Source organism: Lolium perenne, chromosome 2 (assembly GCF_019359855.2).
Source record: "Lolium perenne isolate Kyuss_39 chromosome 2, Kyuss_2.0, whole genome shotgun sequence".
In the NCBI taxonomy this organism is placed as follows: Eukaryota; Viridiplantae; Streptophyta; class Magnoliopsida; order Poales; family Poaceae; genus Lolium; species Lolium perenne.
Window position 1 is genome coordinate 73,853,812 of NC_067245.2, and position 25,990 is coordinate 73,879,801.

The following is a 25,990-nucleotide window of genomic DNA, read 5'->3' on the forward strand; positions in this document are numbered from 1 at the left end:
TTTGCTTCAAATACAATTTCCTGCGAGTGCATCATTAAAACTGCTGAGCCCATCTTAATGGCTATAAAGAAAGAACTTCTTGGGAGATAACCCATGTGTTATTTTGCTACAGTACTTTGTTTTATATTTGTGTCTTGGAAGTTGTTTACTATTGTAGCAACCTCTCCTTATCTTAGTTTTGTGTTTTGTTGTGCCAAGTAAAGTCGTTGATAGTAAAGTTCATACTAGATTTGGATTACTGCGCAGAAACAGATTTCTTTGCTGTAACGAATCTGGGCAAAATTCTCTGTAGGTAACTCAGAAAATTATGCCAATTTACGTGAGTGATCCTCAGATATGTACGCAACTTTCATTCAATTTGAGCATTTTCATTTGAGCAAGTCTGGTGCCTCAATAAAATTCGTCAATACGGACTGTTCTGTTTTGACAGATTCTGCCTTTTATTTCGCATTGCTTCTTTTGCTATGTGGGATGGATTTCTTTGTTCCATTGACTTCCAGTAGCTTTGAGCAATGTCCAGAAGTGTTAAGAATGATTGTGTCACCTCTGAACATGTGAATTTTGATTATGCACTAACCCTCTAATGAGTTTGTTTCGAGTTTGGTGTGGAGGAAGTTTTCAAGGGTCAAGAGAGGAGGATGATACAATGTGATCAAGAAGAGTGAAAGCTCTAAGCTTGGGGATGCCCCGGTGGTTCATCCCTGCATATTTCAAGAAGACTCAAGCGTCTAAGCTTGGGGATGCCCAAGGCATCCCCTTCTTCATCGACAACATTATCAGGTTCCTCCCCTGAAACTATATTTTTATTCCATCACATCTTATGTGCTTTTCTTGGAGCGTCGGTTTGTTTTTATTTTTGTTTTGTTTGAATAAAATGGATCCTAGCATTCGTTGTGTGGGAGAGAGACACGCTCCGCTGTAGCATATGGACAAGTATGTCCTTAGGCTTTACTCATAATATTCATGGCGAAGTTTCTTCTTCGTTAAATTGTTATATAGTTGGAATTGGAAAATGATACATGTAGTAGTTGCTAAAATGTCTTGGATAATGTGATACTTGGCAATTGTTGTGCTCATGTTTAAGCTCTTGCATCATATACTTTGCACTTATTAGTGAAGAATACATAGAGCTTGCTAAAATTTGGTTTGCATAATTGGTCTCTCTAAGGTCTAGATAATTTCTAGTATTGAGTTTGAACAACAAGGAAGACGGTGTAGAGTCTTATAATGTTTACAATATGTCTTTTATGTGAGTTTTGCTGCACCGGTTCATCCTTGTGTTTGTTTCAAATAACCTTGCTAGCCTAAACCTTGTATCGAGAGGGAAATACTTGAGCCAACCACTATGCCATTTGTGTCCACCATACCTACCTACTACATGGTATTTCTCCGCCATTCTAAAGTAAATTGCTTGAGTGCTACCTTTAAACAATTCAAAATTTATTACCTCTGATTTGTGTCAATGTTTTATAGCTCATGAGGAAGTATGTGGTGTTTATCTTTCAATCTTGTTGGGCAACTTTCACCAATGGACTAGTGGCTTTATCCGCTTATCCAATAATTTTGCAAAAAGAGCTGGCAATGGGATTCCCAGTCCCAAATTAATTAACAAAAATAGACACTCCTTCATGGTATGAGATTGTTGGCAGGCACCCGAGGATTCGGTTAGCCATGGTTTGTGAAAGAAAGGTTGGAAGGAGTGCCACCCAAAAATAAAATAAAATGGGAGCCGCTCTTTGAAGGTTTGTCTGGCAAGGGGGTTAGAGTGCCCACTACCATTCGTTGACAACAACATACACCTCTCAAAATTTTACTTTTTTATGCTCTCTATATGTTTTCAAAACCAAAGCTCTAGCACAAATATAGCAATCGATGCTTTCCTCTTTGAAGGACCTTTCTTTTACTTTTATGTTGAGTCAGTTTACCTATTTCCTCCCACCTCAAGAAGCAAACACTTGTGTGAACTGTGCATTGATTCCTACATACTTGCATATTGCATTTGTTATATTACTTTACATTGAAAACTATCCATGAGATATACATGTTACAAGTTGAAAGCAACCGCTGAAACTTAATCTTCCATTGTGTTGCTTCAATACCTTTACTAAGAATTTATTGCTTTATGAGTAACTCTTATGCAAGACTTATTGATGCTTGTCTTGAAAGTACTATTCATGAAAAGTCTTTGCTATATGATTCAATTGTTTACTCATTGCATTTATATTATTTCGAATCGCTGCATTCACTACATATGCTTTACAAATAGTATGATCAAGGTTATGATGGCATGTCACTCCAGAAATTATCTTTGTTTATCGTTTACCTGCTCGGGACGAGCAGAAACTAAGCTTGGGGATGCTGATACGTCTCCGACGTATCGATAATTTCTTGTGTTCCATGCCACATTATTGATGATATCTACATGTTTTATGCACACTTTATGTCATTATTATGCGTTTTCCGGAACTAACCTATTGACGAGATGCCGAAGGGCCAGTTGCTGTTTTCTGCTGTTTTTGGTTTCAGAAATCCTAGTAAAGAAATATTCTCGGAATCGGACGAAATCAACGCCGAAGATCTTAGAATCCCCAGAAGCATCCAGAACACCCGAGAGTCGCCAGAGGGGGGGCACAGGCCCACCAGACCATAGGCCAGCGCGGCCAAGGGGGGGCCCGCGCCCCCTATAGTGTCGTCGCCCCGTTGACCTTCTGACGCCGCCTCTTCACCTATATAAAGCCCCTCGACCTAAAACCTCGATACGGAAAAAGCCACGGTACGAGAAACCATCCAGAGCCGCCGCCGTCGCGAAGCCAAGATCTGGGGGACAGGAGTCTCTGTTCCGGCACGCCGCCGGGACGGGGAAGTGCCCCCGGAAGGCTCCTCCATCGACACCACCGCCATCTCCATCAACGTTGCTGTCTCCCATGTGGAGGGAGTAGTTCTCCATCGAGGCTCGGGGCTGTACCGGTAGCTATGTGGTTCATCTCTCTCCTATGTACTTCAATACAATAATCTCATGAGCTGCCTTACATGATTGAGATTCATATGATGATGCTTGTAATCTAGATGTCGTTATGCTAGTCAAGTGAATTTTACTTATGTGATCTCCGGAGACTCCTTGTCCCACGTGTGTAAAGGTGACAATGTGTGCACCGTGTGGGTCTCTTAGGCTATATTTCACAGAATACTTATTCGCTGTTATGAATGGCATAGTGAAGTGCTTATTTATATCTCTTTATGATTGCAATGTGTTTTGTATCACAATTTATCTATGTGCTACTCTAGTGATGTTATTAAAATAGTTTTATTCCTCCTGCACGGTGTAATGGTGACAGTGTGTGCATCCGTGTTAGTACTTGGTGTAGGCTATGATTATGATCTCTTGTAGATTATGAAGTTAACTATTGCTATGATGGTATTGATGTGATCTATTCCTCCTACATAGTGTGAAGGTGACAGTGTGCATGCTATGTTAGTACTTGGTTTAGTCGTGTTGATCTTTCATGCACTCTAAGGTTATTTAAATATGAACATTGAATTGTGGAGCTTGTTAACTCCGGCATTGAGGGTTCGTGTAATCCTACGCAATGGTGTTCATCATCCAACAAGAGTGTAGAGTATGCATTTATCTATTCTGTTATGTGATCAATGTTGAGAGTGTCCACTGGTGAAAGTATGATCCCTAGGCCTTGTTCCTAAATACTGCTATCGCTACTTGTTTACTGTTTTACTGCGTTACTACTTTCTTTGTGCTACTACTTTGCTTGTTCTTGTCCTGGGCAAAGCACTTTTCTCGGTGCCGTTGCTCACGCTTATATATATTCATACCACCTGTATTTCACTATCTCTTCGCCGAACTAGTGCACCTATTTGGTGTGTTGGGGACACAAGAGACTTCTTGCTTTGTGGTTGCAGGGTTGCATGAGAGGGATATCTTTGACCTCTTCCTCCCTGAGTTCGATAAACCTTGGGTGATCCACTTAAGGGAAAACTTGCTGCTGTTCTACAAACCTCTGCTCTTGGAGGCCCAACACTGTCTACAGGAAAAGGAGGGGGCGTAGACATCAGCGGACCAATGAGTAGCATCGCGCGGTGGTTATCGTTATGTTCTAACCTTTACAGATGATCTGAGTAGATATGGGTATATCTATTTCATGAAACATAAATCCAAAACTTTCGAGAAGTTTAAGGAATTCCAAAGTGAAGTAGAAAATCAACGTAACAAGAAGATTAAATTTCTACGATCTGATCGCGGAGGTGAATATCTGAGTTATGAGTTTGGCATGCATTTAAAGAAATACGGAATACTTTCACAATTGACACCGCCGGGAACACCGCCGGGAACACCACAACGAAACGGTGTATCCGAACGTTGTAATCGAACTCTCTTAGATATGGTTCGTTCTATGATGTCTCTTACTGATTTGCCGTTATCATTTTGGAGTTATGCATTAGAGACAGCCGCATTCACTTTAAATAGAGCACCATCAAAATCCATAGAAACGACACCGTATGAATTATGGTTTAATAAGAAACCTAAGTTGTCATTCCATAAAGTTTGGGGTTGCGAAGCCTATGTAAAGAAGTTACAACCGGACAAGCTAGAACCCAAAGCGGAGAAATGCATCTTCATAGGATACCCTAAGGAAACTATAGGGTACACTTTCTATCACATATCCGAAGGCAAAATCTTTGTTGCTAAGAACGGAACCTTTCTTGAGAAAGAATTTCTCACTAAAGAAGTGACTGGAAGAAAAGTAGAACTCGATGAGATTGATGAATCTTTACTCGTTGATCAGAGTAGCGCAGTACCGGAAACTGTTCCTGTACCGCCTACACCGGCAACAGAGGAAGCTAATGATAATGATCATGAAACTTCGAACGAGGAAACTACTGAACCTTGCAGATCGACAAGGGAACATGCCACTCCTGATTGGTATGATCCTTGTCTAAATGTCATGATTGTGGACAACAATGATGAGGACCCTGCGACGTATGAAGAAGCGATGATGAGCCCAGATTCCAACAAATGGCAAGAAGCCATGAAATCCGAAATGGGATCCATGTATGATAACAAAGTGTGGACTTTGGTAGACTTACACGATAGCCAGCGAGGGCTGTCGAGAATAAATGGATCTTCAAGAGAAAAACAGATGCTGATGGTAATATTACTGTCTATAAAGCTCGACTTGTCGCAAAGGGTTTCCGACAAATTCAAGGAGTTGACTACGATGAGACTTTCTCACCTGTAGCGAAGCTAAAGTCTGTGAGGATTTTGTTAGCAATAGCTGCATTTTTCGATTATGAGATTTGGCAGATGGATGTCAAAACGGCGTTCCTTAATGGAAACATTGAGGAAGAGTTGTATATGGTACAACCCAAAGGTTTTGTCGATCCTAAAAATGCTGACAAAGTATGCAAACTTCAGCGTTCAATCTATGGACTGAAGCAAGCATCGAGAAGTTGGAACCGACACTTTGATAAGGTGATCAAAGACTTCGGGTTTATACAGTGTCATGGAGAGGCCTGTATTTACAAGAAAGTGAGTGGGAGCTCTGTAGCATTCCTGATATTATATGTAGATGACATATTATTGATTGGGAATGATATAGAACTATTAAGCAGTGTAAAAGGTTATTTGAATAATAGTTTTTCAATGAAAGACCTTGGTGAAGCATCGTATATATTAGGCATCAAGATTTATAGAGATAGATCAAGACGCCTAATAGGGCTATGACAGAGTACATACCTAGACAAGATTCTAAAGAAGTTTAGAATGGACGAAAGTAAGAAAGGGTTCTTACCTATGTTACCAGGTGATACGTCTCCGACGTATCGATAATTTCTTATGTTCCATGCCACATTATTGATGATATCTACATGTTTTATGCATATTTTATGTCATATTTATGCGTTTTCCGGAACTAACCTATTGACGAGATGCCGAAGGGCCAGTTGCTGTTTTCTGCTGTTTTTGGTTTCAGAAATCCTAGTAAGGAAATATTCCCGGAATCGGACGAAATCAACGCCCAGCATCCTATTTATCCACGAAGCTTCCAGAACACCCGAGAGTCGCCAGAGGGGAGGCCTGGTGGGCCCAGGAGGGTGGCCGGCGTGGCCCAGGCCCTGGCTGCGCCGCCATACCCCCTCACCGCCTCTTCGACCCTCCGACTCCGCCTCTTCGCCTATATAAAGGTCCCTGACCTAAAACCTCGATACGGAAAAGCCACGGTACGAGAAACCTTCCAGAGCCGCCGCCATCGCGAAGCCAAGATCTGGGGGACAGGAGTCTCTGTTCCGGCACGCCGCCGGGATGGGGAAGTGCCCCCGGAAGGCTTCTCCATCGACACCGCTGCCATCTCCACCGCCATCTTCATCACCGCTGCTGTCTCCCATGAGGAGGGAGTAGTTCTCCATCGAGGCTCGGGGCTGTACCGGTAGCTATGTGGTTAATCTCTCTCCTATGTACTTCAATACAATAATCTCATGAGCTGCCTTACATGATTGAGATTCATATGATGATGCTTGTAATCTAGATGTCGTTATGCTAGTCAAGTGAATTTTACTTATGTGATCTCCGGAGACTCCTTGTCCCACGTGTGTAAAGGTGACAGTGTGTGCACCGTGTGGGTCTCTTAGGCTATATTTCACAGAATACTTATTCACTGTTATGAATGGCATAGTGAAGTGCTTATTTATATCCCTTTATGATTGCAATGTGTTTTGTATCACAATTTATCTGTGTGCTACTCTAGTGATGTTATTAAAGTAGTTTATTCCTCCTGCACGGTGTAATGGTGACAGTGTGTGCATTGTGTTAGTACTTGGCGTAGGCTATGATTGTGATCTCTTGTAGATTATGAAGTTAACTATTACTATGATGGTATTGATGTGATCTATGCCTCCTTTCGTAGCGTGAAGGTGACAGTGTGCATGCTATGTTAGTACTTGGTTTGGTTATGTTGATCTGTCATGCACTCTAAGGTTATTTAAATATGAACATCGAATATTGTGGAGCTTGTTAACTCCGGCATTGAGGGTTCGTGTAATCCTACGCAGTTAGTGGTGTTCATCATCCAACAAGAGAGTGTAGAGTCTAGCATCTATCTATTTATTATGTTATGTGATCAATGTTGAGAGTGTCCACTAGTGAAAGTATAATCCCTAGGCCTTGTTCCTAAATACTGCTATCGCTGCTTGTTTACTGTTCTACTGCATCTGTACTGTCCGCAATATTACCACCATCATCCACACGCCAGTCCTGGATAGCAAAGCACTTTTCTGGTGTCGTTGCTACTGCTCATATTTATTCATACCACCTGTATTTCACTATCTCTTCGCCGAACTAGTGCACCTATTAGGTGTGTTGGGGACACAAGAGACTTCTTGCTTTGTGGTTGCAGGGTTGCATGAGAGGGATATCTTTGACCTCTTCCTCCCTGAGATCGATAAACCTTGGGTGATCCACTTAAGGGAAACTTGCTGCTGTTCTACAAACCTCTGCTCTTGGAGGCCCAACACTGTCTACAAGAATAGAAGCACCCGTAGACATCAAGCACTTTTCTGGCGCCGTTGCCGGGGAGGAAAGGTAAAAGGCACTCATACTCCGGTTCCAGGTAACAGTACTTTTCTGGCGCCATTGTGTTTGTGCTCGAAGCTATTTCCTTTAGATCCTGCAATTGCATCTTTTTGTTTCTTGTTTTACACTAGTTAGGCATAATGGAAAACAACAAAAATATGAGAGATCTTTATGAACTTTATCTTGAATTAGGACATGATGTGTTTGAAGAGAGAATTAAAAAACCCATGGAACTTTATATGCATGCTAATGGGAATGTTATTAATATGAATGCTTTGAACACTATTGTTGCTAATGCTATGGAAAATTCTAAGCTTGGGGAAGCTGGTTTTGATGAGCATGATCTTTTTAGTTCCCCGGGCATTGAGGAGGAAATTTTCTTTGATGATACTTTGCCTCCTATTTATGATGATTATAATGATAGTAGCCTTTTGGTGCCACCTACTATGGAGAGTGAATTTGATTATGATTACAATATGCCTCCTATATTTGATGATAGCTACTTTGTTGAATTTGCTCCCACTACAACTAATAAAATTGATTATGCTTGTGTGGAGAGTAATAATTTTATGCATGAGACTCATGATAAGAATGCTTCATGTGATAGTTATATTATTGAGTTTGCTCATGATGCTACTGAAAGTTATTATGAGTCAGGAAAATATGGTTGTAGAAATTTTCATGTTATTAAAATGCCTCTCTATGTGCTGAAATTTTTGAAGCTATACTTGTTTTATCTTCCTATGCTTGTCACTTTGGTCTTCATGAACTTGTTTATTTACAAGATTCCTTTTCATAGGAAGCATGTTATACTTAAATGTGTTTTAAATTTGCCTCTTGATGCTCTCTTTTTGCTTCAAATACTATTTCTTGCGAGTGCATCATTAAAACTGCTGAGCCCATCTTAATGGCTATAAAGAAAGAACTTCTTGGGAGATAACCCATGTGTTATTTTGCTACAGTACTTTGTTTTATATTTGTGTCTTGGAAGTTGTTACTACTGTAGCAACCTCTCCTTATCTTATTTTATTGCATTGTTGTGCCAAGTAAAGTCTTTGATAGCAAGGTTGATACTAGATTTGGATTACTGCGCAGAAACAGATTTCTTTGCTGTCACGAATCTGGGCAAAATTCTCTGTAGGTAACTCAGAAAATTATGCCAATTTACGTGAGTGATCCTCAGATATGTACGCAACTTTCATTCAATTTTAGCATTTTCATTTGAGCAAGTATGGTGCCTCAATAAAAGTCGTCTTTACGGACTGTTCTGTTTTGACAGATTCTGCCTTTTATTTCGCATTGCTTCTTTTGCTATGTGGGATGGATTTCTTTGTTCCATTGACTTCCAGTAGCTTTGAGCAATGTCCAGAAGTGTTAAGAATGATTGTGTCACCTCTGAACACGTGAGTTTTTGATTATGCACTAACCCTCTAATGAGTTTGTTTCGAGTTTGGTGTGGAGGAAGTTTTCAAGGGTCAAGAGAGGAGGATGATATACTACGATCAAGGAGAGTGAAAGCTCTAAGCTTGGGGATGCCCCGGTGGTTCACCCCTGCATATATCAAGAAGACTCAAGCGTCTAAGCTTGGGGATGCCTTCCCAAGGCATCCCCTTCTTCATCGACAACATTATCAGGTTCCTCCCCTGAAACTATATTTTTATTCCATCACATCTTATGTGCTTTGCTTGGAGCGTCGGTTTGTTTTTGTTTTTGTTTTGTTTGAATAAAATGGATCCTAGCATTCTTTGTGTGGGAGAGAGACACGCTCCGCTGTAGCATATGGACAAATATGTCCTTAGGCTCTACTCATAATATTCATGGCAAAGTTTCTTCTTCGTTAAATTGTTGTATGGTTGGAAACGGGAAATGTTGCATGTGGTAATGTATAATAAAATACTTGTAGGACATTGAGCTTTGATAACTTGATTCTTTGCAAATGTTTTGAGGTATTTAGATGGTAAGGCTTGCTGGATAAATAAGTTAAAATTAGTAGTGGATTGTTGTCTTTAAGCTTGTGCCGTACTACAAACTCTATTTAAATAGTTGAAGGCGTAGTTGGACTTGATAGCTTTCCATGTCTGAGAGTTCATCGTAATAACTAAGTTGTGCTGAAGGTCGAGGGAGCTAGCGGGGTACTTGTGCCACCGTGAACGGCCCTCCTTGGAGTAAAATTTTAATCATGCTCTTAATGATGAACCTGCTAGTTGTTTGCAATAAGCTTGTGAGTTCTTTTTGACTAATGTTAAGCTACTGTTTTTGGCACTTCCACCATCCAAATTTGCTAGCCTCTTGATCTTTGTGCATTGCCTTTTGCTCACATTGAGAATTGTGCATACTTCGCCGGTACATCCAAACCCGTGGGAGAACTTTCTCTTGTTCTCCTACACATAAGCCCATACATCTCCTCAAAACAGCCACCATACCTACCTACCACAACATTTCCATAGCTGTTCCGAGATATATTGCCATGCAACATCCATTTTTACATTACATGCCATGTTGTCATTTATTATTTATATATTGCTTTGCATGATCATATACAGCTGATGTGTGGTTTACCCATGTTACGCTAGATCATTGCACATCCTGCTACACTGGCAGAGGCATACAGTTTCATACATCATGTTTCATTCATTGTGAGTTATTTGTACCAGAAAGTGTGTGTTGTCATATTAGGATGTTGCCCCTAAAAATGAAAAGAGCCGTGGAGGCCATCAAAAAGAAAAAAAAGAAAGAAAAAAAAATGAAAAGAAAGAAAAAAGAAAAAAAGAAAAAAGGAAAAAAAGAGAATAAAGAAAAAGGGGGCAGCATTACTATCTTTTATCCACACTTGTGCTCATGTTTTAGCACCCGCATTATTCATAGTCATCATTTGTGCTCATGTTTAGCACCTACATTCATATGAGAGAGTTTTCATGTTTTACTAGTATAACTATGTGGGGAATTTACACTATAGAACTTGGGTTGTATATTCCAATGATGAGCCTCCTCAAAAGTGCTCTAGGTCTTCGTGAGCAACCAAGTTGGATGCACCCCCACTAGTTCCATTGGAGAGCTTTCATACACATATAGCTCTATGTTCATCCGTTGGATGGCAATCACTACTCCTTGCATAGCTTCGATCATAAGGCTTCCTCTTGTCTAATGGTCATTTACAGCTTTGCAAGCCTTTCTTCCATTTGGCCTTCCAAACCCCCATTAACATTCTTTATGCCATAACATCCTGGTGCTAATACCAAATGCTTGCGCTCACCGGTTGAGTAGACTTCGAAACAGTTGATTCATGACGTTCATGTTTATGTTTACTTGACTGAATCCTTCTTATGTTGTGAAAATTTACTTGATGCTTGGAATGAAGGATAGAACTTCTATGCTGAATACTTAATACATCTTTAATGAACTTTGTACGGTTGCATGTCTTTAAAGCAATAGTTCATGAAAACTTCTAGCTTGTCTAACTCTTGCATTATCATCTCTTATATCAATATAGATACTTGCTTTGAATGATTTGATCTCAGCTCATATGCTTTACAATAGTATGATCAAGGTTATGATGGCATGTCACTCCAGAAATTATCTTTGTTATCGTTTACCTGCTCGGGACGAGCAGAAACTAAGCTTGGGGATGCTGATACGTCTCCGACGTATCGATAATTTCTTATGTTCCATGCCACATTATTGATGATATCTACATGTTTTATGCATATTTTATGTCATATTTATGCGTTTTCCGGAACTAACCTATTGACGAGATGCCGAAGGGCCAGTTGCTGTTTTCTGCTGTTTTTGGTTTCAGAAATCCTAGTAAGGAAATATTCTCGGAATCGGACGAAATCAACGCCCAGCATCCTATTTATCCACGAAGCTTCCAGAACACCCGAGAGTCGCCAGAGGGGAGGCCTGGTGGGCCCAGGAGGGTGGCCGGCGTGGCCCAGGCCCTGGCCGCGCCGCCATACCCCCTCACCGCCTCTTCGACCCTCCGACTCCGCCTCTTCGCCTATATAAAGGTCCTTGACCTAAAACCTCGATACGGAAAAGCCACGGTACGAGAAACCTTCCAGAGCCGCCGCCATCGCGAAGCCAAGATCTGGGGGACAGGAGTCTCTGTTCTGGCACGCCGCCGGGACGGGGAAGTGCCCCCGGAAGGCTTCTCCATCGACACCACTGCCATCTCTACCGCCATCTTCATCACCGCTGCTGTCTCCCATGAGGAGGGAGTAGTTCTCCATCGAGGCTCGGGGCTGTACCGGTAGCTATGTGGTTAATCTCTCTCCTATGTACTTCAATACAATAATCTCATGAGCTGCCTTACATGATTGAGATTCATATGATGATGCTTGTAATCTAGATGTCGTTATGCTAGTCAAGTGAATTTTACTTATGTGATCTCCGGAGACTCCTTGTCCCACGTGTGTAAAGGTGACAGTGTGTGCACCGTGTGGGTCTCTTAGGCTATATTTCACAGAATACTTATTCACTGTTATGAATGGCATAGTGAAGTGCTTATTTATATCCCTTTATGATTGCAATGTGTTTTGTATCACAATTTATCTGTGTGCTACTCTAGTGATGTTATTAAAGTAGTTTATTCCTCCTGCACGGTGTAATGGTGACAGTGTGTGCATCGTGTTAGTACTTGGCGTAGGCTATGATTGTGATCTCTTGTAGATTATGAAGTTAACTATTACTATGATGGTATTGATGTGATATATGCCTCCTTTCGTAGCGTGAAGGTGACAGTGTGCATGCTATGTTAGTACTTGGTTTGGTTATGTTGATCTGTCATGCACTCTAAGGTTATTTAAATATGAACATCGAATATTGTGGAGCTTTTTAACTCCGGCATTGAGGGTTCGTGTAATCCTACGCAGTTAGTGGTGTTCATCATCCAACAAGAGAGTGTAGAGTCTAGCATCTATCTATTTATTATGTTATGTGATCAATGTTGAGAGTGTCCACTAGTGAAAGTATAATCCCTAGGTCTTGTTCCTAAATACTGCTATCGCTGCTTGTTTACTGTTCTGCTGCATCTGTACTGTCCGCAATATTACCACCATCATCCACACGCCAGTCCTGGATAGCAAAGCACTTTTCTGGTGTCATTGCTACTGCTCATATTTATTCATACCACCTGTATTTCACTATCTCTTCGCCGAACTAGTGCACCTATTAGGTGTGTTGGGGACACAAGAGACTTCTTGCTTTGTGGTTGCAGGGTTGCATGAGAGGGATATCTTTGACCTCTTCCTCCCTGAGATCGATATACCTTGGGTGATCCACTTAAGGGAAACTTGCTGCTGTTCTACAAACCTCTGCTCTTGGAGGCCCAACACTGTCTACAAGAATAGAAGCACCCGTAGACATCACCAGGCAAGGTCTTGAGTAAGACTCAAGGACCGGCTACGGCAGAAGAAATATAAAGGATGAGTCAGATCCCCTATGCTTCGGCAGTAGGCTCTATTATGTATGCCATGCTATGTACTAGACCGGATATTGCACATGCTGTTAGTTTGACTAGCAGATATCAAAGTGATCCAGGGATGGAACACTGGACAGCGGTCAAGAATATCTTGAAGTACTTGAAAAGAACTAAGGATATGTTTCTTTGTTATGGAGGTGACCAAGAGCTCGTTGTAACAAGTTACACCGATGCAAGTTGGAACACTAATCCTGATGACTCTAAGTCTCAGTCTGGGTACGTGTTTATATTGAATGGTGCTGCAGTAAGCTGGGGAAATGATGCGTGTAGTTGACACGTCCGTTGGGAACCCCAAGAGGAAGGTGTGATGCGCACAGCGGCAAGTTTCCCTCAGTAAGAAACCAAGGTTTAATCGAACCAGTAGGAGTCAAGAAGAACGTTGAAGGTTGATGGCGGCGGGATGTAGTGCGGCGCAACACCAGAGATTCCGGCGCCAACGTGGAACCTGCACAACACAACCAAAGTAGTTTGCCCCAACGAAACAGTGAGGTTGTCAATCTCACCGGCTTGCTGTAACAAAGGATTAACCGTATTGTGTGGAAGATGATTGTTTGCGAAAACGATAGAACAAGATTGCAAGATGGGTGTATTTCAGTATAGAGAATTGGACCGGGGTCCACAGTTCACTAGAGGTGTCTCTCCCATAAGATAAACAGCATGTTGGGTGAACAAATTACAGTTGGGCAATTGACAAATAAAGAGGGCATGACCATGCACATACATATTATGATGAGTATAGTGAGATTTAATTGGGCATTACGACAAAGTACATAGACCGCCATCCAGCATGCATCTATGCCTAAAAAGTCCACCTTCAAAGTTATCATCCGAACCCTCCGGTATTAAGTTGCTAACAACAGACAATTGCATTAAGTATTGCGCGTAATGTAATTAGTGACTACATCCTTGAACATAGCACCAATGTTTTATCCCTAGTGGCAACAAAGACATCCATAACCTTAGAGGTTCTTGTCACCCCTCCGCATTCACGGAGACATGAACCCACTATCGAGCATAAATACTCCCTCTTGGAGTTACTAGCATCAACTTGGCCAGAGCATCTACTAATAACGGAGAGCATGCAAGATCATAAACAACACATAGACATGAATTGATAATCAACATAACAAGTATTCTCTATTCATCGGATCCCAACAACCGCAACATATAGAATTACGGATAGATGATCTTGATCATGTTAGGCAGCTCACAAGATCCGACAATGAAGCACAATGGGGAGAAGACAACCATCTAGCTACTGCTATGGACCCATAGTCCAGGGGTAGACTACTCACTCATCACTCCGGAGGCGACCATGGCGGCGTAGAGTCCTCCGGGAGATGATTCCCCTCTCCGGCAGGGTGCCGGAGGCGATCTCTGGATCCCCCGAGATGGGATCGGCGGCGGCGGCGTCTCTGAAGGTTTTCCGTATCGTGGCTCTCGGTGCTTGGGGTTTCGCAACGGAGGCTTTAAGTAGGCGAAAGGGCAGGTCGGGGAGGCGGCACGAGGGCCCCACACCACAGGGCCGCGCGGCCAAGGGGGGCCGCGCCGCCTAGGGTGTGGCCACCTCGTGGCCCCACTTCGTCTCCTCTTCGGACTTCGGAAGCTTCGTGGCAAAATAGGACCACGGGCGTTGATTTCGTCCAATTCCGAGAATATTTCGTTACTAGGATTTCTGAAACTAAAAACAACAAAACAAAGAATCGGCACTTCGGCATCTTGTTAATAGGTTAGTTCCAAAAAATGCACGAATATGACATAAAGTGTGCATAAAACATGTAGATAACATCAATAATGTGGCATGGAACATAAGAAATTATCGATACGTCTGAGACGTATCAGCATCCCCAAGCTTAGTTTCTGCTCGTCCCGAGCAGGTAAAACGATAACACGTATAATTTCTGGAGTGACATGCCATCATAACCTTGATCATACTATTTGTAAAGCATATGTAGTGAATGCAGCGATCAAAACAATGTATATGACATGAGTAAACAAGTGAATCATAAAGCAAAGACTTTTCATGAATAGCACTTCAAGACAAGCATCAATAAGTCTTGCATAAGAGTTAACTCATAAAGCAATAATTCAAAGTAAAAGCATTGAAGCAACACAAAGGAAGATTAAGTTTCAGCGGTTGCTTTCAACTTGTAACATGTATATCTCATGAATAATTGTCAACATAGAGTAATATAATAAGTGCAATAAGCAAATATGTAGGAATCAATGCACAGTTCACACAAGTGTTTGCTTCTTGAGGTGGAGAGAAATAGGTGAACTGACTCAACATTGAAAGTAAAAGAATGGTCCTCCATAGAGGAAAAGCATCGATTGCTATATTTGTGCTAGAGCTTTGATTTTGAAAACATGAAACAATTTTGTCAACGGTAGTAATAAAGCATATGTATCATGTAAATTATATCTTACAAGTTGCAAGCCTCATGCATAGTATACTAATAGTGCCCGCGCCTTGTCCTAATTAGCTTGGACTACCGGATCATCGCAATGCACATGTTTTAACCAAGTGTCACAAAGGGGTACCTCTATGCCGCCTGTACAAAGGTCTAAGGAGAAAGCTCGCATTGGATTTCTCGCTATTGATTATTCTCAACTTAGACATCCATACCGGGACAACATAGACAACAGATAATGGACTCCTCTTTTATGCATAAGCATGTAACAACAATTAATAATTTTCTCATATGAGATTGAGGATATTTGTCCAAAACTGAAACTTCCACCATGGATCATGGCTTTAGTTAGCGGCCCAATGTTCTTCTCTAACAATATGCATGCTTAACCATAAGGTGGTAGATCGCTCTTACTTCAGACAAGACGAACATGCATAGCAACTCACATGAAATTCAACAAAGAGTAGTTGATGGCGTCCCCAGTGAACATGGTTATCGCACAACAAGCAACTTAATAAGAGATAAACTGCATAATTACATATTCAATACCACAATAGTTTTTAAGCTATTTGTCCCATGAGCTATATATTGCAAAGGTGAATGATGGAATTTTAAAGGTAGCACTCAAGCAATTTACTTTGGAATGGCGGAAAATACCATGTAGTAGGTAGGTATGGTGGACACAAATGGCATAGTGGTTGGCTCAAGTATTTTGGATGCATTAGAAGTATTCCCTCTCGATACAAGGTTTAGACTAGCAAGGTTTATTTGAAACAAACACAAGGATGAACCGGTGCAGCAAAACTCACATAAAAGACATATTGTAAACATTATAAGACTCTACACCTTCTTCCTTGTTGTTCAAACTCAATACTAGAAATTATCTAGACCTTAGAGAGACCAAATATGCAAACCAAATTTTAGCATGCTCTATGTATTTCTTCATTAATGGGTGCAAAGCATATGATGCAAGAGCTTAAACATGAGCACAACAATTGCCAAGTATCACATTACCCAAGACATTTATAGCAATTACTACATGTATCATTTTCCAATTCCAACCATATAACAATTTAACGAAGGAGAAACTTCGCCATGAATACTATGAGTAGAAACTAAGGACATACCTGTCCATATGCTACAGCGGAGCGTGTCTCTCTCCCATAAAGTGAATGCTAGGATCCATTTTATTCAAACAAAACAAAAAACAAAAACAAACCGACGCACCAAGCAAAGCACATAAGATGTGATGGAATAAAAATATAGTTTCAGGGGAGGAACCTGATAATGTTGTCGATGAAGAAGGGGATGCCTTGGGCATCCCCAAGCTTAGACGCTTGAGTCTTCTTGATATATGCAGGGGTGAACCACCGGGGCATCCCCAAGCTTAGAGCTTTCACTCTCCTTGATCATGTTGCATCATACTCCTCTCTTGATCCTTGAAAACTTCCTCCACACCAAACTTAGAACAACTCATTAGAGGGTTAGTAACAATAAAAATTAACATGTTCAGAGGTGACACAATCATTCTTAACACTTCTGGACATTGCATAAAGCTACTGGACATTAATGGATCAAAGAAATTCATCCAACATAACAAAAGAGGCAATGCGAAATAAAAGGCAGAATCTGTCAAAACAGAACAGTTCGTATTGACGAATTTTATCGAGGCACCAGACTTGCTCAAATGAAAATGCTCAAATTGAATGAAAGTTGCGTACATATCTGAGGATCACTCACGTAAATTGGCATAATTTTCTGAGTTACCTACAGAGAAAACAACCCAGATTCGTGACAGCAAAGAAATCTGTTTCTGCGCAGTAATCCAAATCTAGTATGAACTTTTCTATCAACGACTTTACTTGGCACAATAAAACACTAAACTAAGATAAGGAGAGGTTGCTACAGTAGTAAACAACTTCCAAGACACAAGATAAAAACAAAGTACTGTAGGTAAAAACATGGGTTGTCTCCCATAAGCGCTTTTCTTTAACGCCTTTCAGCTAGGCGCAGAAAGTGTGTATCAAATATTATCAAGAGACGAAGTGTCAACATCATAATTTGTTCTCATAATAGAATCAAAAGGTAACTTCATTCTCTTTCTAGGGAAGTGTTCCATACCTTTCTTGAGAGGAAATTGATATTTTATATTACCTTCCTTCATATCAATGATAGCACCAACAGTTCGAACAAAAGGTCTTCCCAATATAATGGGACAAGATGCATTGCATTCAATATCCAAGACAACAAAATCAACGGGGACAAGGTTATTGTTAACGGTAATGCGAACATTATCAACTTTCCCCAAAGGTTTCTTTGTAGAATGATCAGCAAGATTAACATCCAAATAACAATTTTTCAATGGTGGCAAGTCAAGCATATTATAGATTTTCTTAGGCATAACAGAAATACTTGCACCAAGATCACATAAAGCATTACAATCAAAATCTTTAACCTTCATTTTAATGATGGGCTCCCAACCATCCTCTAGCTTTCTAGGAATAGAGGCTTCGCGCTCTAGTTTCTCTTCTCTAGCTTTTATGAGAGCATTTGTAATATGTTGCGTGAAAGCCAAATTTATAGCACTAGCATTAGGACTTTTAGCAAGTTTTTGCAAGAACTTTATAACTTCAGAGATGTGTCAATCATCAAAATTCAAACCATTATAATCTAAAGCAATGGGATCATCATCCCCAATGTTGGAAAAAATTTCAGCAGTTTTATCACGTGGTTTCAAAGCAGCTTTAGCAGCTTTCTGCAGTTTCTCGCGCTTTGCATTAGAAGTGGAAACATTGCTAACACCAATTCTTTTATTATTAATAGTAGGAGGTGCAGCAACATGTGTAGCATTAGCATTACTAGTGGTGGTAATAGTCCAAACTTTAGCTACATTCTTCTCTTTAGCTAGTTTTTCATTTTCTTCTCTATCCCACCTAGCACGCAGTTCGGCCATTAATCTTATATTCTCATTAATTCTAACTTGGATGGCATTTTCTGTAGTAACAATTTTATTTTCAATATCCCTATTAGGCATAACTTTCGATTTCAAGAGATCAACATCAGAGGCAAGACTATCGACTTTAGAAGCAAGTATATCAATTTTCCCAAGCTTTTCTTCAACAGATTTGTTAAAAGCAGTTTGTGTACTAATAAATTCTTTAAGCATGGCTTCAAGTCCAGGGGGTGAACTCCTATTATTGTTGTAAGAATTCCCATAAGAATTACCATAGCCGTTGCCATTATTATAAGGATATGGCCTATAGTTGTTACTAGAATTGTTCCGGTAAGCATTGTTGTTGAAATTATTATTTTTAATGAAGTTTACATCAACATGTTCTTCTTGTGCAACCAATGAAGCTAACGGAACATTATTAGGATCAATATTAGTCCTATCATTCACAAGCATAGACATAATAGCATCAATCTTATCACTCAAGGAAGAGGTTTCTTCGACAGAATTTACCTTCTTACCTTGTGGAGCTCTTTCCGTGTGCCATTCAGAGTAGTTGATCATCATATTATCAAGAAGCTTTGTTGCTTCACCAAGAGTGATGGACATAAAGGTACCTCCAGCAGCTGAATCCAATAAATTCCGCGAAGAAAAATTTAGTCCTGCATAGAAGGTTTGGATGATCATCCAAGTAGTCAGTCCATGGGTTGGGCAATTTTTAACCAGAGATTTCATTCTTTCCCAAGCTTGAGCAACATGTTCAGTATCTAATTGTTTAAAATTCATTATGCTACTCCTCAAAGATATAATTTTAGCAGGGGGATAATATCTACCAATAAAAGCATCCTTGCATTTAGTCCATGAATCAATACTATTCTTAGGCAGAGATAGCAACCAATCTTTAGCTCTTCCTCTTAATGAGAAAGGGAACAATTTTAATTTTATAATGTCACCATCTACATCTTTATACTTTTGCATTTCACATAGTTCAACAAAATTATTAAGATGGGCAGCAGCATCATCGTAACTAACACTTAAAAATTGCTCTCGCATAACAAGATTTAATAAAGCAGGTTTAATTTCAAAGAATTCTGCTGTAGTAGCAGATGGAGCAATAGGTGTGCATAAGAAATTATTATTATTTGTGGTTGTGAAGTCACACAACTTAGTATTTTCAGGGTTGGCCATTTTAGCAACAGAAAATAAAGCAAACTAGATAAAGTAAATGCAAGTAACTAATTTTTTTGTGTTTTTGATATAGCAAACAAGATAGCAAATAAAGTAAAACTAGCAACTAATTTTTTTTTTGTATTTTGATTTAGTGCAGCAAACAAAGTAGTAAATAAAACTAAGCAAGACAAAAACAAAGTAAAGAGATTGAGAAGTGGAGACTCCCCTTGCAGCGTGTCTTGATCTCCCCGGCAACGGCGCCATAAATTTGCTTGATGCGTGTAGTTGACACGTCCGTTGGGAACCCCAAGAGGAAGGTGTGATGCGCACAGCGGCAAGTTTCCCTCAGTAAGAAACCAAGGTTTAATCGAACCAGTAGGAGTCAAGAAGCACGTTGAAGGTTGATGGCGGCGGGATGTAGTGCGGCGCAACACCAGAGATTCCGGCGCCAACGTCGAACCTGCACAACACAACCAAAGTAGTTTGCCCCAACGAAACAGTGAGGTTGTCAATCTCACCGGCTTGCTGTAACAAAGGATTAACCGTATTGTGTGGAAGATGATTGTTTGCAGAAAACAAGAGAACAAGATTGGCAAGAGATTGTATTTCAAGATAGAGAATTGGACCGGGGTCCACAGTTCACTAGAGGTGTCTCTCCCATAAGATAAACAGCATGTTGGGTGAACAAATTACAGTTGGGCAATTGACAAATAAAGAGGGCATGACCATGCACATACATATTATGATGAGTATAGTGAGATTTAATTGGGCATTACGACAAAGTACATAGACCGCCATCCAGCATGCATCTATGCCTAAAAAGTCCACCTTCAGGTTATCATCCGAACCCCCTCCAGTATTAAGTTGCTAACAACAGACAATTGCATTAAGTATTGCGCGTAATGTAATTAGTGACTACATCCTTGAACATAGCACCAATGTTTTATCCCTAGTGGCAACAGCACATCCATAACCTTAGAGGTTCTTGTCACCCCTCCAGATTCACGGAGACATGAACCCACTATCGAGCATAAATACTCCCTCTTGGAGTTACTAGCATCAACTTGGCCAGAGCATCTACTAATAACGGAGAGCATGCAAGATCATAAACAACACATAGACATGAATTGATAATCAACATAACAAGTATTCTCTATTCATCGGATCCCAACAAACGCAACATATAGAATTACAGATAGATGATCTTGATCATGTTAGGCAGCTCACAAGATCCGACAATGAAGCACAATGGGGAGAAGACAACCATCTAGCGCCCCCTATGGACCCCTAGTCCAGGGCGAGACTACACACTCATCACTCCGGAGGCGACCAAGGCGGCGTAGAGTCCTCCGGGAGATGCTTCCCCACTCCGGCAGGGTGCCGGAGACGATATCCGGATCCCCCGAGATGGGATCGGCGGCGGCGGCGTCTCCGGGAAGGTTTTCCGTATCGTGGCTCTCGGTGATCGGGGGTTTCGCATCGGAGGCTTTAAGTAGGCGGAAGGGCAGGTCAGGAGGCGGCACGAGGGCCCCACACCACAGGGCCGCGCGGCCAAGGGGGGGCCCGCGCCGCCCTAGGGTGTGGCCACCTCGTGGCCCCACTTCGTCTCCTCTTCGGACTTCAGGAAGCTTCGTGGCAAAATAGGACCCTGGGCGTTGATTTCGTCCAATTCCGAGAATATTTCGTTACTAGGATTTCTGAAACCAAAAACAGCAGAAAACAAAGAATCGGCACTTCGGCATCTTGTTAATAGGTTAGTTCCGAGAAAATGCACGAATATGACATAAAGTGTGCATAAAACATGTAGATAACATCAATAATGTGGCATGGAACATAAGAAATTATCGATACGTCGGAGACGTATCAGCATCCCCAAGCTTAGTTCTCGCTCGTCCGAGGTGTAAAACGATAACACAGATAATTTCTGGAGTGACATGCCATCATAACCTTGATCATACTATTTGTAAAGCATATGTAGTGAATGCAGCGATCAAAACAATGTATATGACATGAGTAAACAAGTGAATCATAAAGCAAAGACTTTTCATGAATAGCACTTCAAGACAAGCATCAATAAGTCTTGCATAAGAGTTAACTCATAAAGCAATAATTCAAAGTAAAAGCATTGAAGCAACACAAAGGAAGATTAAGTTTCAGCGGTTGCTTTCAACTTGTAACATGTATATCTCATGGATAATTGTCAACATAGAGTAATATAATAAGTGCAATAAGCAAATATGTAGGAATCAATGCACAGTTCACACAAGTGTTTGCTTCTTGAGGTGGAGAGAAATAGGTGAACTGACTCAACATTGAAAGTAAAAGAATGGTCCTCCATAGAGGAAAAGCATCGATTGCTATATTTGTGCTAGAGCTTTGATTTTGAAAACATGAAACAATTTTGTCAACGGTAGTAATAAAGCATATGTATCATGTAAATTATATCTTACAAGTTGCAAGCCTCATGCATAGTATACTAATAGTGCCCGCACCTTGTCCTAATTAGCTTGGACTACCGGATCATCGCAATGCACATGTTTTAACCAAGTGTCACAAAGGGGTACCTCTATGCCGCCTGTACAAAGGTCTAAGGAGAAAGCTCGCATTGGATTTCTCGCTATTGATTATTCTCAACTTAGACATCCATACCGGGACAACATAGACAACAGATAATGGACTCCTCTTTTATGCATAAGCATGTAACAACAATTAATAATTTTCTCATATGAGATTGAGGATATTTGTCCAAAACTGAAACTTCCACCATGGATCATGGCTTTAGTTAGCGGCCCAATGTTCTTCTCTAACAATATGCATGCTTAACCATAAGGTGGTAGATCGCTCTTACTTCAGACAAGACGAACATGCATAGCAACTCACATGAAATTCAACAAAGAGTAGTTGATGGCGTCCCCAGTGAACATGGTTATCGCACAACAAGCAACTTAATAAGAGATAAACTGCATAATTACATATTCAATACCACAATAGTTTTTAAGCTATTTGTCCCATGAGCTATATATTGCAAAGGTGAATGATGGAATTTTAAAGGTAGCACTCAAGCAATTTACTTTGGAATGGCGGAAAATACCATGTAGTAGGTAGGTATGGTGGACAAAAATGGCATAGTGGTTGGCTCAAGTATTTTGGATGCATGAGAAGTATTCCCTCTCGATACAAGGTTTAGACTAGCAAGGTTTATTTGAAACAAACACAAGGATGAACCGGTGCAGCAAAACTCACATAAAAGACATATTGTAAACATTATAAGACTCTACACCGTCTTCCTTGTTGTTCAAACTCAATACTAGAAATTATCTAGACCTTAGAGAGACCAAATATGCAAACCAAATTTTAGCATGCTCTATGTATTTCTTCATTAATGGGTGCAAAGCATATGATGCAAGAGCTTAAACATGAGCACAACAATTGCCAAGTATCACATTACCCAAGACATTTATAGCAATTACTACATGTATCATTTTCCAATTCCAACCATATAACAATTTAACGAAGGAGAAACTTCGCCATGAATACTATGAGTAGAAACTAAGGACATACTTGTCCATATGCTACAGAGGAGCGTGTCTCTCTCCCATAAAGTGAATGCTAGGATCCATTTTATTCAAACAAAACAAAAAACAAAAACAAACCGACGCACCAAGCAAAGCACATAAGATGTGATGGAATAAAAATATAGTTTCAGGGGAGGAACCTGATAATGTTGTCGATGAAGAAGGGGATGCCTTGGGCATCCCCAAGCTTAGACGCTTGAGTCTTCTTGATATATGCAGGGGTGAACCACCGGGGCATCCCCAAGCTTAGAGCTTTCACTCTCCTTGATCATGTTGCATCATACTCCTCTCTTGATCCTTGAAAACTTCCTCCACACCAAACTTAGAACAACTCATTAGAGGGTTAGTAACAATAAAAATTAACATGTTCAGAGGTGACACAATCATTCTTAACACTTCTGGACATTGCATAAAGCTACTGGACATTAATGGATCAAAGAAATTCATCCAACATAACAAAAGAGGCAATGCGAAATAAAAGGCAGAATCTGTCAAAACAGAACAGTTCGTATTGACGAATTTTATCGAGGCACCAGACTTGCTCAAATGAAAATGCTCAAATTGAATGAAAGTTGCGTACATATCTGAGGATCACTCACGTAAATTGGCATAATTTTCTGAGTTACCTACAGAGAAAACAACCCAGATTCGTGACAGCAAAGAAATCTGTTTCTGCGCAGTAATCCAAATCTAGTATGAACTTTTCTATCAACGACTTTACTTGGCACAATAAAACACTAAACTAAGATAAGGAGAGGTTGCTACAGTAGTAAACAACTTCCAAGACACAAAATAAAAACAAAGTACTGTAGGTAAAAACATGGGTTGTCTCCCATAAGCGCTTTTCTTTAACGCCTTTCAGCTAGGCGCAGAAAGTGTGTATCAAGTATTATCAAGAGACGAAGTGTCAACATCATAATTTGTTCTCATAATAGAATCAAAAGGTAACTTCATTCTCTTTCTAGGGAAGTGTTCCATACCTTTCTTGAGAGGAAATTGATATTTTATATTACCTTCCTTCATATCAATGATAGCACCAACAGTTCGAAGAAAAGGTCTTCCCAATATAATGGGACAAGATGCATTGCATTCAATATCCAAGACAACAAAATCAACGGGGACAAGGTTATTGTTAACGGTAATGCGAACATTATCAACTTTCCCCAAAGGTTTCTTTGTAGAATGATCAGCAAGATTAACATCCAAATAACAATTTTTCAATGGTGGCAAGTCAAGCATATTATAGATTTTCTTAGGCATAACAGAAATACTTGCACCAAGATCACATAAAGCATTACAATCAAAATCTTTAACCTTCATTTTAATGATGGGCTCCCAACCATCCTCTAGCTTTCTAGGAATAGAGGCTTCGCGCTCTAGTTTCTCTTCTCTAGCTTTTATGAGAGCATTTGTAATATGTTGCGTGAAAGCCAAATTTATAGCACTAGCATTAGGACTTTTAGCAAGTTTTTGCAAGAACTTTATAACTTCAGAGATGTGGCAATCATCAAAATTCAAACCATTATAATCTAAAGCAATGGGATCATCATCCCCAATGTTGGAAAAAATTTCAGCAGTTTTATCACGAGCGCTTTCATGGTTTTAGCAGATTTGGCAGTTTCTCGCGCTTTGCATTAGAAGTGGAAACATTGCTAACACCAATTCTTTTATTATTAATAGTAGGAGGTGCAGCAATATGTGTAGCATTAGCATTACTAGTGGTGGTAATAGTCCAAACTTTAGCTACATTCTTCTCTTTAGCTAGTTTTTCATTTTCTTCTCTATCCCACCTAGCACGCAGTTCGGCCATTAATCTTATATTCTCATTAATTCTAACTTGGATGGCATTTTCTGTAGTAACAATTTTATTTTCAATATCCCTATTAGGCATAACTTTCGATTTCAAGAGATGAACATCAGAGGCAAGACTATCGACTTTAGAAGCAAGTATATCAATTTTCCCAAGCTTTTCTTCAACAAATTTGTTAAAAGCAGTTTGTGTACTAATAAATTCTTTAAGCATGGCTTCAAGTCCAGGGGGTGAACTCCTATTATTGTTGTAAGAATTCCCATAAGAATTACCATAGCCGTTGCCATTATTATAAGGATATGGCCTATAGTTGTTACTAGAATTGTTCCGGTAAGCATTGTTGTTGAAATTATTATTTTTAATGAAGTTTACATCAACATGTTCTTCTTGTGCAACCAATGAAGCTAACGGAACATTATTAGGATCAATATTAGTCCTATCATTCACAAGCATAGACATAATAGCATCAATCTTATCACTCAAGGAAGAGGTTTCTTCGACAGAATTTACCTTCTTACCTTGTGGAGCTCTTTCCGTGTGCCATTCAGAGTAGTTGATCATCATATTATCAAGAAGCTTTGTTGCTTCACCAAGAGTGATGGACATAAAGGTACCTCCAGCAGCTGAATCCAATAAATTCCGCGAAGAAAAATTTAGTCCTGCATAGAAGGTTTGGATGATCATCCAAGTAGTCAGTCCATGGGTTGGGCAATTTTTAACCAGAGATTTCATTCTTTCCCAAGCTTGAGCAACATGTTCAGTATCTAATTGTTTAAAATTCATTATGCTACTCCTCAAAGATATAATTTTAGCAGGGGGATAATATCTACCAATAAAAGCATCCTTGCATTTAGTCCATGAATCAATACTATTCTTAGGCAGAGATAGCAACCAATCTTTAGCTCTTCCTCTTAATGAGAAAGGGAACAATTTTAATTTTATAATGTCACCATCTACATCTTTATACTTTTGCATTTCACATAGTTCAACAAAATTATTAAGATGGGCAGCAGCAT